Source organism: Cydia amplana, chromosome 10 (genome assembly GCF_948474715.1).
Source record: "Cydia amplana chromosome 10, ilCydAmpl1.1, whole genome shotgun sequence".
Classification (NCBI taxonomy): Eukaryota; Metazoa; Arthropoda; class Insecta; order Lepidoptera; family Tortricidae; genus Cydia; species Cydia amplana.
This window is the reverse complement of record NC_086078.1, coordinates 13,233,513-13,249,495: the sequence shown is the minus strand read 5'-3', so window position 1 is coordinate 13,249,495 and position 15,983 is coordinate 13,233,513. Positions and strand designations below refer to the sequence as shown.

The 15,983-nt window shown below is 35.1% G+C and overlaps 1 protein-coding gene across 1 annotated transcript in view; it reads right to left on the bottom strand.

Annotated features, from left to right (window-relative positions):
- Positions 1 to 14,631, bottom strand: part of LOC134651376 (spondin-2) — a 50,838-nt gene extending 36,207 nt beyond the window's left edge. Inside the window, exon 1 of the mRNA XM_063506464.1 lies at positions 14,431 to 14,631. The gene's annotated coding sequence lies outside the window, so the exon portion shown is untranslated. The remainder of the gene's footprint in view (positions 1 to 14,430) is intronic.
- Positions 14,632 to 15,983: the final 1,352 nt, after the last annotated feature.

Genomic DNA, 15,983 nt, shown 5'->3' with positions numbered 1-15,983 from the left:
AGCACACAAAGTTGCTAATAGAACGTAAGCTAGTTTTAATACTGGCCACTAATTGAGACAGATAACGTCAACATTTCAATCAGCACCAATTTACACCTTACACCAATCAACAAAAGGCTCAAATTGATTTGTCAAATTTGTCCATTGTACGATAAAATCGTACATACTCCGATCATTTATCTTAATTATCGAGGGAACAATGTAAAATCGAAATGGTCGGCTGATGTGGGGAAAAATACCTATTGTTTGGTCTACACGGCAATGCTTTCACAGTATTGACAGCCAATTCGTCGACATAATGAACTCTTACGATTTTCGATTGTTTAGTTCCGTCGAAAGGATAAAGCAAAATTCAAAATAAAGGTTCTGTAGCAATTTGTATATTACCTACGTTTCGTTATTAAACGCTAAACAGGATTCGATCTTTGAAGATACGTCAGGTACGTATTTTCAAGTTCGAATCAGGCCGTACCTCTGTTCTATTTTTTTTTGCTTTATCTTAAATCCATCAGCCCGTTACAATTAATTTGGCTTAAATGCAAAAAATATATGCAGAAAAGAAACAAATACAAATGACATCATAAAAAATAAACAAGGGGCTTGCTATCTCTGCATACAAGCATCTCATTATCGTTTACTGCTGAAAGAAATTTTTGTCAACATCTGAGGTATGTAACCTCGGTACAAATTGGCTTTGTATTATGATCTGTTATGACATTACGTCAAACTGCTGGCACCAAAATAACGTTGACATTCCAGTATGTAGGTACTGTAGTTTTAATGTAACTGCCACCGCAAGCTGTTTTCCAATGCAGAAAAATAAATATACCTACCTACTTTTTAGATCTAAAACCTACATAATACTTGGTCAAGCAAATATTGTCAGTAGAAAAAGGCGTCAAATTTGCAAAATTGCGGGTTAGCAACACTATTACGTTTGAATTATTCGAAAATCGCGTGTCATTTATATCTTATCTGTGGAATTGTTTTGTTTACATTTCATCGTTGTTCGATGTACACTGCTGCTTTTTGTTCGTTTGCTAGGGATACCATACTTTAGTTTGCTTTACATTGCTACTTACATATTCAGCTTGACAGACATAATATAGGTACTCACGAAATCTAAAAGCTGCAATGAAAATTGTAAAACCAAATTTTTTATAAACATTAATATAAACTTTATATCAAGTTAAACTCATGCCCATTTCAATAAAACAGTCTGGTTTAAACACCAACGATAAAACTTTCCTAACTATCGCTTTTGCCCTGACTTTTTTCATTTAGCGTAAAAGTTAAAACCCATTTTCGGCCTGCAACTTTTAACTCGATATTAACACCAAAAAATCACACGGAAATCGACGGAACGGGCTCGTTCATGCTCTGTATGAACGAGCCCGTTCCGTCGATTTCCGCGACAAAACAATCTATTAGTTCATACGAGAGCCGTCCGATAAATTTATCTGGAGCTTCGGCCGTCTGTTGTCGCCGAGCGATGACCCATTTTGCGTCTATTCTAAGATATCGACCGAGAGATCGCTCGCCGCGAGGTGCACAGCGTAAAAATTCAACGCAACGTGTGACTTTTCTGTGAAACGGACTGATTTATGCACACAATCACGCCCATTTCCTGGAAGATGGCAAATAGGCAGGACACCGGATTTCCACTTGTTCGTAATCAACTACATATTTACGTATTTGATTTGACTTTATTATTGTTAAGTATTTATTTAAATTGAAATATAGGTAATTTTTCGTCTGTTTTTTTTATAATATCACTTTCTCGATACGTAAGATCCAAATAAAAGCACCGGGTCTTTTTAAAATTTTCTCTATTTTATTTTCATGCAATTACATATATTTTTACAAATAATGAAGATGCATTAATCTATTCAAAAAAAATGTACGTAGTTGTGAAACAAAGTGGAGTAAATACAACTTAGTTTAAAAACCAATGTCATTTAACTACAAATTCTAAATTGTCTTTCAGAACTTTGTCGTGAAACTTTGGCACTAAAGAGTAAAAGTAGACATACATTTGTTTTAAAGAAACTAAAAACTAAAGTAGTTACTAAGTGTTCTCGAGTCTAAATACGATTTTAATTGTGTTATTTTATTATTCAAAGTTTAGTCATAATGCAGAGCATAGTCGTTTCTAGTTTTGTTGTAAGATAAGATGTTAGCACTTTACAAACTTTTATTTTTCTTTTTCTGAATTTATCCATAAGTATTTCCAGACTTAAAACTGGCATACATATTATAAAATATACTTATAGGTATTTAATTGAACTGTTCTGATATAAGTCAAAATAAATATTTACGTAGCATAGTTAAACTTTTAATCAAGGTGACTACACCAGCTTCCTTACGTCATACCCAAACAATAAAGTTTATCGATGTCTTTCCACTGACGGTTCATGGATGCTCGAGTTGGGCGTGCAGCGGAGCGGGGCGTGCGGCGTGCATGTTAAACAAATGCAAACGTATAGGAGCGGCCTTAGTGCACGCTGCTCAAATCACTTGTGAGCCCGACGCCACGCTGCACGCCCCGCCGAACGCTCCGAGCGTCCACTCATACACCTCCTCACAAATGAAAATGCGGGCCGGCTGACTCGCTGAATCCGATCGAGTGCACATGGTTGTGCTGTTTGTTGGTTCAACGATTTTGATTTACGAAGACTTCAGGTTATCTGTTGCTTCATAAAATACAAGCATTTTTATAAAACGTTTACAAAATATTAGCTAAATATACGAAGGTATGTAAAAAAGGAAATCTGGTCATATACCTACGACTGTAAATCGCTTTATCAAGTAAAAAGCGGCCAAGTGCGAGTCGGACTCGCCCATGAAGGGTTCCGTATTTAGGCGATTTATGACGTATAAAAAAAACTACTTACTAGATCTCGTTCAAATCAATTTTCGGTGGAAGTTTACATGGTAATGTACATCATATATTTTTTTTAGTATTATCATTCTCTTATTTTAGAAGTTACAGGGGGGGGGGACACACATTTTACCACTTTGGAAGTGTCTCTCGCGCAAAGTATTCAGTTTAGAAAAAAATGATATTAGAAACCTCAATATCATTTTTGAAGACCTATCCATAGATACCCCACACGTATGGGTTTGATGAAAAAAAATTTTTTGAGTTTCAGTTCGAAGTATGGGGAACCCCAAAAATTTATTGTTTTTTTTCTATTTTTGTGTGAAAATCTTAATGCGGTTCACAGAATACATCTACTTACCAAGTTTCAACAGTATAGTTCTTATATAGTTTCGGAGAAAAGTGGCTGTGACATACGGACGGACAGACAGACGGACAGACGGACAGACGGACAGACGGACAGACAGACAGACAGACATGACGAATCTATAAGGCTTCCGTTTTTTGCCATTTGGCTACGGAACCCTAAAAACAAGTCAAAACTTAACCGATAAAGCGCACTGATGTGGTACCAGTTGATTTTGACTTGTTTATACATACGGCGACACTATTAAATTAGTTGACGAATTACCATCAAACATACAAGTTAATTACATATCATACAGATATTTTAGGTAAATTACTAATATCTTCTTATAGTTGACCTCTACTGCATTAAAAGCTCAATGATGACAGTTGGTACGGAGGTTATTTGAGTATCGTAGAAAGATACTGATACTTTCAGGGCATTCGCACGGATCTGCACGCATATGGCTTTTATCCACAAATATAAATCCTAAAGTAAAGGTAAAGCTACAAAGTATCTTGCCACAGTCACTATTCACCTGGCTTTGCTAGCGGGTGTCCGTAAATATTACGAGTAAACAACGTTTTAGAAGTATGAAAGCCTTCATAGTGTCAAAAGCGAGCCACGAATAAATCTTCGCAGATGTTCCGCGCGGAGCGAAACACAAGCGACTGGCGGCTTGAATTTTCTTTGTAATAAATATTTTATTTCATATAATCAACCTTGTACAGTGATTTCGTTTCTGTTTAAATAAAACATAAAACTATATTATAAATTATATTATTATATTATACTGGTCGATAAGATATTCCAAGATTAACCTATACCTGCGGACTCATAAAAACACCTACATTATACGAGTTTCTAAAAAAACTTGCATAAAAATATATGTTGGACCTGCATCGCGGTCCGCCCGAGTTTTCTTAGTTTCTTAGTCATTGAAATTTTGTGCTAGCCTATTAACTATGTGCTTATCTATTAGCTGATGTATCTTCATACACATTTAGATCCAGTTCTATTGATGTACCTTTGAAAAAAAGGAGTGTATTGTTTTTCCTACATTTTGTCGACTCTCAGACCACAACCACCGTCCACACTCGTCTTTGCAAAGAAACTCTCACCTTGCAGAATAATGCTTTCACGTCGCCACTCCACTCGCGGAAATCTCTCTCAGTTCTAAAGCGACGTTTATTAAATGCTTTGACGAGGCATTACGACTCAACGTGTTGAATTTTAAGTTTTAAAGTGGGTTTGACGGAAAAACACAGTGTTGTGACCCAGTTTTAGTGCCAAATGTGTCAGCCTAATTAAATGAACTAATAAACATTTTAAAACATATCATGACGTACCATATCTAAAACTTATATCACAAGCTATTAAAGTTTTAAAACCTAGAGGTTTTTTAAATTACAGTAAAAAATTTCTCATGGCAGTCATGGCCAAAGCGCGGGCGGACCTACTCAACTGCACCTATGGACTATTTTGAAGGATGCCTGAAGCGTGTCGCATTAAATTGTGATTTCCAAAACGATAACTTACGCCTTAGCTTTCTTTATTGAAATATACTCCCAGACGCCATACGTCCTACTGCTTGCACAAGAAATGGATTGGGAATTTCAAACGCCTTTGAATTCATTGGCAGCTGTGTGCACTGTGCAGGTTTTCTCACGATGGTATACTTCTCTGAGGCTCCCGGATAAATATCAAATGATATTTCGTCCACAAATATAGTTATTACCGTGATTATTGCTGCTACCTAAGTTAACATCGACAAGTTCAATGCTTACATAATAATCCTTCGAATAAACCGCTTACATCAAACCAATACAATTTATCGTGTTTAATAAACTGTGTTATTCAAAGGTCGTCTGAAGGAGCTCATCAGTTTGTATCGATATTCGATTTGTACATAATATGCTTCTTCGCATCCAATAAATATTATGAATGTTTAACCAATCTACTTACTATGTATATTTCGTTATAGCTGTGTAGCTGTAGACGACCTTTTAACATACCTATTATCTGTAATAAAATATTACGACAAGAAACAACCAAAGTATCTTTATTATACTAGCCAATACTGGAGTTACAATAGCCGGAAAGCCATAAAAAAGATTTTTACACAAAAATAAAACAGTTCTTTCGCTTGGTTAACGGGTGAAAACTAAAGTTTCCAAAATAACAATTTATCTCCTAACTAAGAATAATAAATAACAGATATCGTTACATGCAATATTTAAACTGACGAAGCCTAAAATTTTCCATAGACTACAAGCATATTATCCCCCCACAGTAAGTAAAAAGATAAGACAAAAATGTAACCCTAAATTGATACCTACCTATTTCCTCAAGCGCTTAACGCCTTTCGCTGGGTACGTTTTACAACCAAAGTCACTTTCAATTTTCAGCAAACAGGGCTTTATGGCTGTGCTTAGCCGTGACTGGCATAGTGCCGTCACAGTGACGCAATATTTGCGTCTATCCCTTCAGTGTATTGAAGGGATAGACGCAAATATTTCTGAATTTGTTGAGTAAGTAAAGAAAATATACTTACTGCTGCTACCATATACATCTTTGGTTTAATATCACAAAAAAAAAACAGTCTATCATCTTAGTTTTGGGAAAAGTACATAATTGTATATATTCGTCCTCTCAAGGAAGCCTATTTCAATAACAGCCAAAAATATAAAATAGAGTTATAGGTAATATAATTATTAAATAGTTCCGCGTATAAAGACTAAGGTTTTTACATTGCACGCAAATCCTGTTTCAAAACCCATATTAAAGTTGGACTGATATACTCATAAAATCACTTAGCTGAACCTAGGAAACTGTGTCCAAAAATATTTAGTTCCGTGCATAGTTGTAAGTAAAGGAAATTTTTATTTTTTATATCAATGATACAGTTTCAACTTTTAGGTATTGTTTCAATTTACATTGAGTTTACCGTTTCAATATATTCATTATATTCTATCGAGTTTATTCTTCGCCCCTACTGTGCTGCTCACATATTCAAAACAGTTTGCAGCTCTCAAGGCGCTAGTAGGTATAGGAAGATTTCCAAGTTTATCACTATACAAGAAAATACCTAAACTTTGTTATTTAATGAAGTTCTATATTCTAAACTTAGGTATTAGAGTCTGTTCGGGGAGAGAAGAGTCGTGGAATGTATTAAGTCCCATACATTCCACGACTCTTCTCTTTCCGAACAAACTCTATTGTGACTTGAATGGATTTTATTTGTGTCATGTTTTAAAAACGGATGTATCAGTTTTCGTTTTTTTACTTGAGCTTTGTTGACTTTTGTAATTATTATTATCCCGGTAGAGTAGAAATGGTGAAATAGACAGTAGCGATTGTAAAAAGCACCTGTCAGTTGCAAAGGAGTGAATATGATATATGTATATCAATTCCAACAACAAATTTTTAGTTTTCCAACTGAATTTTGGTTTCAAAAAAGAGATAAAGATAAAGGAAATGATACATTCAGCGACGACATCAACGTCGCCGTTGCAATGTCGCAAGAGCCTAAAATACCTAAAAACGAATTGCACAGCAAAAAAGAAATTACAAATCAAAACCGCATTCTTATGTGCGAATAATTAGGTAATTAATTATTCTACAGTGCAAGTATTTATTGAAGGATCGGACCCATTTATGATTTAACCCTTTACCGCATGGATTTTTTAATTTCCCTGAATTAAACATATGTAATAAAATACTATAAATGTAACTTAAAAAAAATGTGTAAAAAATCTATATTAGACCCAATTAAAAATAATAGTAAATAACAATTTGTTCCAAACTTGGAACTTTATGGCTACGCGGACCCCGATTATTTAACTGGTCAAATTTGGAACTGTATGCCATAATATGTATAAAAATGTAGGTAAAAAAAACCACTTCCATTTTCAAATAATATTTAAGTATCATTTTTATATTTTGGTAAGATTTAGGCTATGGTAGCCGCATACCACCAGACGGAGTAAATACTTAAATTGTTTGTCATCGACGTAGTAAAATCACTTGATTCTTATTAGTTATGCACTCACAAGCTTTTGGTAGCTGTAGCTACTAGCTGTAATTACTAAATTAGCATAAATGTGCATTTTTCTGTAGAAAACCGGTGGGTTATCTACAGATAAAATGTTCAACTGTATATAATAAGTACCTAGGAAACTTGACCTTCATTTTATTATGTTAATAAATAGTAGGCACAAAATTTTTCTCTTACGTATTTTTTTAATATATGTACGAACATAATTGCCGTAGGGTAGTTTTAACAATGCTGCTAACGCACCTACCTTAATAAAAATAAAATATAGAAGTAGCTTGCCTACGTGCATAAGGTTCCATATTTGTCAAACCAATAAAAAAATCACTAATTCATAATGTTCCATATTAATCCAATCATTCTAGCTTGTAACGCATAGTGTTCCATTTCAGGAAAAAACTTTAACGACAGCATACATAGTAATTTTAATATAAATGCTTACATCTTGTACCGTAATATCTCGCGGCATCTGTTTTCCTAATACTCAATACATGAAACATATTCATTGCCCTTAATACAACAACGAAAAGCTACTTACAAAGTAGTCAATCACACTTGCAAGTCAAAATTGCCGAACGTTGGTGGAAATGATAACGTCTTATGGACCACAAACTAGTTAGAAGCTGTAACGAGTACAGAAAACATTCAGTAGTGTGCATAGTTTCTACCTCTTACAAGTTCAGTAAAACAGATGACGCTTATATCAATCCACGAGGAAAAAGTTATTACGTTCCAAATTTGGAACCATATGCGCTAAAGGGTTAAAAGAAGAAAATTTTTCCAAGCATGCCATTTTTTGGACACTGCAAAGGACATTGCATACAAGCTGCAAAATTCCATACCAAGATACCTATTTTCAGTGTTATTGAGTATAGTTTTAGAATGGGTATAGAATAAGCAAATATTTATATCGCCATAGAACACTCTTTCACATAACAGACATCTCTGAAAATGCAATTTCAGAGCGATTTAAAATTCCTTCGGAGCGTTAGAGAAGTGGAAATATGATAATAACGTTACTGTAAATCAGCACGAGATAAGCTAATGGATGTTCGGAGTTCTAATGTGCTACGGAATGGCTGGAATTTAAAAGCTAGTTTGTTATACCTTATCTATGAGATTATACCTAATTTAAGCATTTAAATAATAGGAGACTAAGTATATTTCTAGAAAAATACGTACGGTAAGAGGACTTCACATAAAGAGGTAATTTATTTGGTTGAAATGCCTAAGTCGGTGAAGATAGAGTGACCCACAACCGAACAACGCCTGGTTGCAATAGTAAGGTCAATGTGGCTAATTCCGTCATAGGGACTATTCCATCCATTAGAGTCGTACATCGTTATTAAGGCAATTGACAGATACAGCGATCACAACAACAACACTGCAGCAGTAATGCAGCTGAAATAAACATCTGAACGTGACCTTTAATGTGCTAGAGGGACAGAGTAGTAACAATACCTACTATCGCAAGACATACAAAATTTGTTCCAAAATACTTTCCATAATACAAAGAGCAGCTCACGATACATTTACCCCGTATTTACAAATCATCTTTTCTTCCCTCGTAACACCATGCATGATGGTTCTTTAAATTATCATGCGTGGCAAGTTTACCAAAGAAGTAAATTGAACGTGACACTAAATTCATTTCCGCTATGTCAGGTCTCCATAATGGAGCGCCAATTCCGCTGCAGCCCTGCCGCTAGGGCTGGGTCGTTCCGGGTTTTCCGTGAAACGAAACGTAACCCGTTTTTTATCGAGTACCAATAAATTTTTAGTAATTATGTTATTTTTATGCCGCAATCAAATGATTGATAGTAGTTTTTTAAATGAAGCGAAGAACATTTCCGTCAAACAGTTCCATCTTGAGAGCTGCGTTGTAATTATTATATTTATTATTGTAACTAAAGAGAATGTTATGGAGAAATCTCAGAGATTGGTGATATATTTTGTAAGTTGAGCTGTAATTTTTTATTATTATAAGATTTTTGTTATAAACGGTTACGTAAAAATAACGCTCGTCTCTACCTACCACGGGCATAAAAAGGCAAAGCGTATACCTTCATTTCCAATCACATTCGAATAGGATTTTAAATCGGCAGACAAAGGGGACGTTTCGGGCTTTTTGAGTGGGTTCTTTTGAAACTGGCAAAAGGATTTAGTCTCTGCACTCTGGAGAATTTCGTCAGTGCTTTGAACGTGTTAGCTACCTGTTAAAGTAACTAATATGACACTCGTATTCGTAACGCTTTTTATATATTATTTAAAAAGGTTACGGATTTTCTTTAATATCTACAAGCATGAATGAACCGTTCACTAAGGAAATTATATCATTTAATCACAACGTATAATCCACGTTACTACGTAAACGCTGCGTCCAGTTACCTACTGTGTGATCGGTCCTTAAAATAAACTAAATAATACAATTAATTAACATTAAAAGTACCTGCGTGTAATGCAAAAACCGATAAGAAAGAATTGTAGGCTCCATTTCCGACCCCTGCTAATATGACTTCACTGGCAAGATACGCGAATAAGTCATGTTCAATGTGCTGGCAGTAAATTTGCGCCGCAGCAAATGTCAGCTCACTGCCAAATTGCGCAGCCAGGCAGAGCTCGAGGTGCAACTAACACGCAGGAACCTATTCCAATTCCAATCTTACCACCCTGCAATAGAGTCGAAAAAGCATGATTTGTTTTATCGCAGTAGAAATTACACCATTTCGGATTCACTAATTATCCTTATGAGCAACTTTACATCTAATTTCAATGTCTATTTCGGTATGGTCATACTTTGCCACAATATTAGCTCGATATTATGAATATATTTTAAAACTATTCATTTAAAATTATATTCAGATGAATCGATAATAAGAAGAACATCTTATGCAACATATTTTATGTATAACCAATGAATAAGGAGCAATACCTAAAGTTTTCTTATACTTAAGGACGTAAAGTTACCCCATAGTGCGCCACATCAATAGGCGCACGCCAAAGAAGAGAGATTATAATTATAATATAATATGACCAACGTACCAATTTCAATATATATTCATTTTTGTTTACCTGAGTTCAGTAATTTGACCATAATTACACACAGGGGAGCAAAGTAGGAAAATTTTTGTAGGTATTTTTTCGCTGAACGGATCGTTGTTGAATATAAACTCATTTTCGTCATTATGAAATAAACAATACGGCCATCTTTGACCCTTTTCATTATGAACGTAATATCCTTTATTCTATATACTAATATTCTCAAAGGTTATTACGATCATTCAAAAAAGACTCACAAATATTGGGATCAAGTCAAGCATTTCTGTAGTCAAGTGGCACCCTAGACTCGTTTAGGATGCAACCGAAAAGCATTAATTACGTAGGTGTACGAAATAAATCTCTATGGATATTGGGGACGTGCTCTAAGTCAGGGCCCGATTCGGATTTTGAAATAGATATCTATTAGATATCTTTTAGACATCACCAAGATACGATAACGATATGTTAAAGATCTAACTTGACAAATTTGTCAAATTTGACAAATCCGCGATTCTGGAGATACTCTTAAACGATTTCCACAAGATATGATTTAGAGAGCCAATTCACATCTAATAGATATCTAACTCTATCTAACGTAAAAGTGACATTAGTTGCCCGAATTGCGCTGCAGAAGAGAACTAGTTGAAATTTAAACTATAACGTATCTAGAATGGATTTAGTACGTACGTGTCGTCTCTTGTGAATATCTTGAAGTTCGAATACGGTAGTCAGTGGCTAGATTTGACCTGAACAAGCAAATAATAATATAGTAAGATAAATTAAAGAGCCAACTTGAAATTAACCTACTACTAACTAGAAAGTAGTAGCATAAAAATTATAAACCAAATTTAAATACTCGTAGATCCATATATACGTAAGAAAGCGAGTTGAAGATGATTAAAATCTAGTGATGGGCCATAAAGACCTCACTTTTTTGCGTGCATCTATTTCATACAACAAAAAGGTACCAAAGACGAACTTAATGCCATAAATCATTCTCTACCAACAGTGAATGCACTATTATAAAATAATGCAATGATGGGTCATTTATAACAGAAGTTTATCGCACCCTTGGCCGCCATTTTGTTATCATTGCAATATTACATTCATAAGAACTAGCGGATATCATGTCAATGACATTGAGGCGCATTTAGATCGTAAAATATCAATTTGATATTAATATGTATTAGACCCATTCATACTCGCATTCCTATGAGCGTGACAGAGACATTGAAATAGAGTTGATATCATGTTTTACGATTCTGAATATGTATTATTGGCCCAAGTCCACAGTTGTGCAGAAATTACGTATTAGTCATAAATGAAGTAATAAGCTAAGATTTCATCGTTGAAACCGACTGTTATTATCTTATTACCTATTAGATGATCATATATAAACATGATGATATTATATCTTGGCATTACCATAGAGAAATATAATAAGACAAGAGTGCTCACTCCATATCTCAACAGCATAAGACTTTCCGGTCGGTGCTACATCTATTGTCAAGTAGCAGTACTGATAGTTCCGCTACTCGATGCTAGATGCTAATAGTCTTTTTGGTACTAAAACTGATGTATGGAGTGAGCAATCTATGTATTTTTTTCTCTATGGCATTACAATATTTAAGTATAATGTGTTAGTCAGTATATATTCTTCAAGAATTCAAAATACAAAATAGTTAATTCTTGAAAATATATATCGGTAGTAAACTTGGAGATTATGGGTCACTTGCAAAAATAATAATTAGCGGACTGATCAACGTTACTCAACAGTGAACTATGAAAATTCCCATGCTATAAAATTTTGTTAAAGCCCTATTTATTTATTTAATCTTTATTGCACATAAGAAAACACACTGTACAAAAGGCGAACTTAATGCCATAAGGCATTCTCTACCAGTCAACCAGATAAGCAAAGCAGATAAGTTGTAGGCGGTGCAAAAAATATGTGGTATAGATGATACAATTACGTACCTGTACGAACACAATCCAATCATAAGAAATACACAGACATAAACATATATAAATATATACAAATAAATATATATATACACATATATATATACATACATATACATACACATACATATGAATTCAGATGAACTTACAAAGCAGAAACACTAAGATTTTCCAGTTCTGCCAGCAAAGTGCTCACTTAAGGATTTTTTGAAAGCAAACCTGCTCGGACACTGTTTAATTTTGACAGGGAGACTATTCCAAAGGCGAGCTGCCTGAATAGAGAAGGAATCGGACATGTAACCAGTTCGGTGAGATGGTATAGACAGAGAAAGATTGCCGGAAGAGCGAAGCTGACGGACACGAGAGACACCATAGTAGTGGAAGAAAGATTTATTATAGGTACGTTGATTACTATTTAGGCCCACTTGCACCATCCCTTTAACCCGGGGTTAAGCGATTAAACCTTTAACCTACTGTCAAATTGTACTGGTAACCATGGTAACTCCAGGTTTAACCGGTTAACCCCGGGTTTGTGGAATGGTGCAAGTGGGCCTTAGTCAGAATTCATATAATTCGTCACTAAAAGCAACTAATAACTATAGGTATATGAACTTGACACTCGACGCTACACACTCATCAATTTGTAACTAGGCCTTAACAACCGTCCCTAAACGTGTTAAATAAAAAATGGTTTAAAAACCTTCAAGTAATCTTTTTTTACGGTGATTACCATCAGGCGGACCGTATGCTTGTCTCCCACTGATGGAGTAAAAAAATACAAGTTAATCTGCCGTAGGTAGAACCTCAACAGCAAAACAATTGACTACGGCATTTCCCACAAAGAACAATACAGTACAAAGAATGGAAACGCAGAAGAGTAACCCATTTTATCTCATAATAAAAGTGCTATAAAGAATCGACGATGAAAGAATAATGAAAATAACAATATGAAGGAGGTATAATAATAAAATAAAATGTGGGTTGCGTCTACGGCGTAGCAATGAGGTATAAACAAGTGCTACGCGTGAGCTACGAGATTCGGTTCAAGGATTCTACATGACTAATTTTACAGGTGTACCCAAGAATTTAGGTATTGATGAATCAATTCCTTTCGATATTTATTCCGAGAGCTAAAATACTAAGTAAAAGTTACCCTGGAGGGCAAAATAAAGTGTTCAAGCTTTTAAATGATTCGTAACGCGCATGTGACACCCCACAAGATGTAATAGTTATACTGGTTTAGCGATGGGCAGACGATCGTACCGTTCGTAAATTATCCACCAACGTTTTATCGAAAAAAATACTAAAGTTCTTTAAAAATAAGTGGGTCGAAACTAAATTTATACGAGCTAGGGAATAACAAAGCGTATATGTTGTTAGATAAATAAAATAAAAAATAAATTAATGACCCGAGAAAATAAAGAAATAAAAAACAACCTAACCCTGAAGATTTATTAGCTTAAAAAATGGAGGTGAGTGAATAATAAAAAGTATTACAGCTCTTCGGAGTTCAGAAGAGAAATTCTACAAGTTAACTAAGAGAATGAAGACATAAAATGTTTATTACAGGACTCTGAGCTTATTACGAGTACCAAGATAATATACTTAAAAAAGTCAGCAAATTAGTGCTGTAGAATTCAATAGTGTCTACCTACCTGCCACCTACCAAGAATTTATGAAAAAAATACTAGGTAATACAAAGAAATAATGTTTTCTATGACTAATTTACTAGAATTCCATCCAAATTCATAATTGAAAAAGCACATTCCTCTTGAAATATGTATAATTTGTTTGTATTGTTATGTTTAACTTCAAAAAAACTTCAAACGATAACAGTACAGCTCTAGGCCTACGAGTATTTGTTTACTTCTTGATAAAACAAGAATAATAAGCTTTCAGGAGTTTTCCAAGTTGCATGTACGCTCTACTGATGCAGTACATATTTGTAATTAAACAGTTCTATATAAATAATGTCAACTACATAGATCGTCACGTGTTACTCAGGTGAGCGCAAAAAATTATCAACGCAAACCGAACACAATTAGCAGGATTAAATAACCAAAGAGCAAATTAAATTAACATAACAGCAAACGTAACGCACAAAATCGTCTGCCTTATCTACCTGAAATTGCCACTGAAAATACTCACCGGGCATCGCTACATGTTCTTTTAAATCCTAGCGCACAAAGTTTAATTAGAAACCACAGGAACACCTCTGAGGGGTCGTTAAGAGCGTTTTCATCAATTTTTCATTAAGGTCCTTAAAAACGCGGATGGAACGTGTCGAGACGGGTAACTGCGCAGCGAGCCACGTCCGTCCCGTGCGAGCCGGCGGCTGAAACTGGGCGCTTGTCGTGTTCTATATCCCGAGTGGGAGAACGGGACGCTCCGAGGGAAAGGGACGGCACAGGTGCGCAGGAAAGAATTAGATGTTTATGTGGCTACGTGTAATGGGATAACAGAAGCGTGTGCTTTTTTTCCTAGTTTCGAGAGGCGTTTGGACGTGCTTACTGGGTATGAAGTCCTGGTATATTAGAGGAGTAACTTTGGATGGAAATTCACTCGTCTATTCACCGTTCTATCCAGTTATCATTTTGAATTGATTAGCTTTGATTTTGTTTGGTACAATTCGTATTTTCCTTGGGTTGGTGTGGTTGAAAATTTTGTATTTCACTCGTTGACAAAATTTGTTTCACTCAAGTGCCTTGAAACCCTCGCAATTTTTTGTATATTTCACGTATCAAGTAGCACGAGAGGTAAACCAACAACTTGCCCCCTTGTAAAACAAATAACAATTTCTGTAAGTACTTTAACAATAAAAACAAATTAACAAATTTCATATGGACCCGTTTGTTTTCTCAACCTGTATACTGCTACCTATATGGGGCGATAAAATATAAATATACACAAGAGCAATGAAAACAGGTCATATTAATAAAATTTACACACAAACTGACCCTGTTTCATCGGGGCTGAGTGCATAATGAAGCATTCTTTATGCCCATTCCGATCACGTACGTCCCAAAATTCACTCTTTTAATATAAAATTTAAAACTGTTTTACGACAACTACGGCCGAAAATAATTCGTTTCATCGAAATTCAATTTTAACTCTCCTTCTCTGGATAAGGCAACTCTGCGGGACTATAAATTTGACAAATTCAATAAAAGAAACTCAATTGTAATATAAAAGATGCGAATTGGATTGGATTCACCTGACCCAGCGTTAATATTCGCAGTGGAATAAGGACATACGGGTATATGTAAAGAGTGTATTTTAACACAAGGTTGTGTTAAAAATACAACTGCACATTGAAACGTAGGTTTTAATGCTAAAAAAATGTTTTTTTTTGTAAATGTAGCCTTAACTAAAAGAGTGTCATTTTTAGGGTTCCGTACCCAAAGGGTAAAAAACGGGACCCTATTACTAAGACTTCGCTGTCCGTCCGTCCACCACCGTGTCACCAGGCTGTATCTCATGAACCGCGATAGATAGACAGTTGAAATTTTCACAAATGATGTATCTCTGTTGCCGCTATAACAACAAATACTAAAAATTAAATTAAATAAATATTTAAGGGGGGCTCCCATACAACAAACACGATTTTTTGCTCTATTTTTTGTTGATGGTGCGGAACCCTCTGTGCGCGTATCCGACTCGCACTTGGCCGGTTTTTTATATATATATTTTTTGGGCCGCAA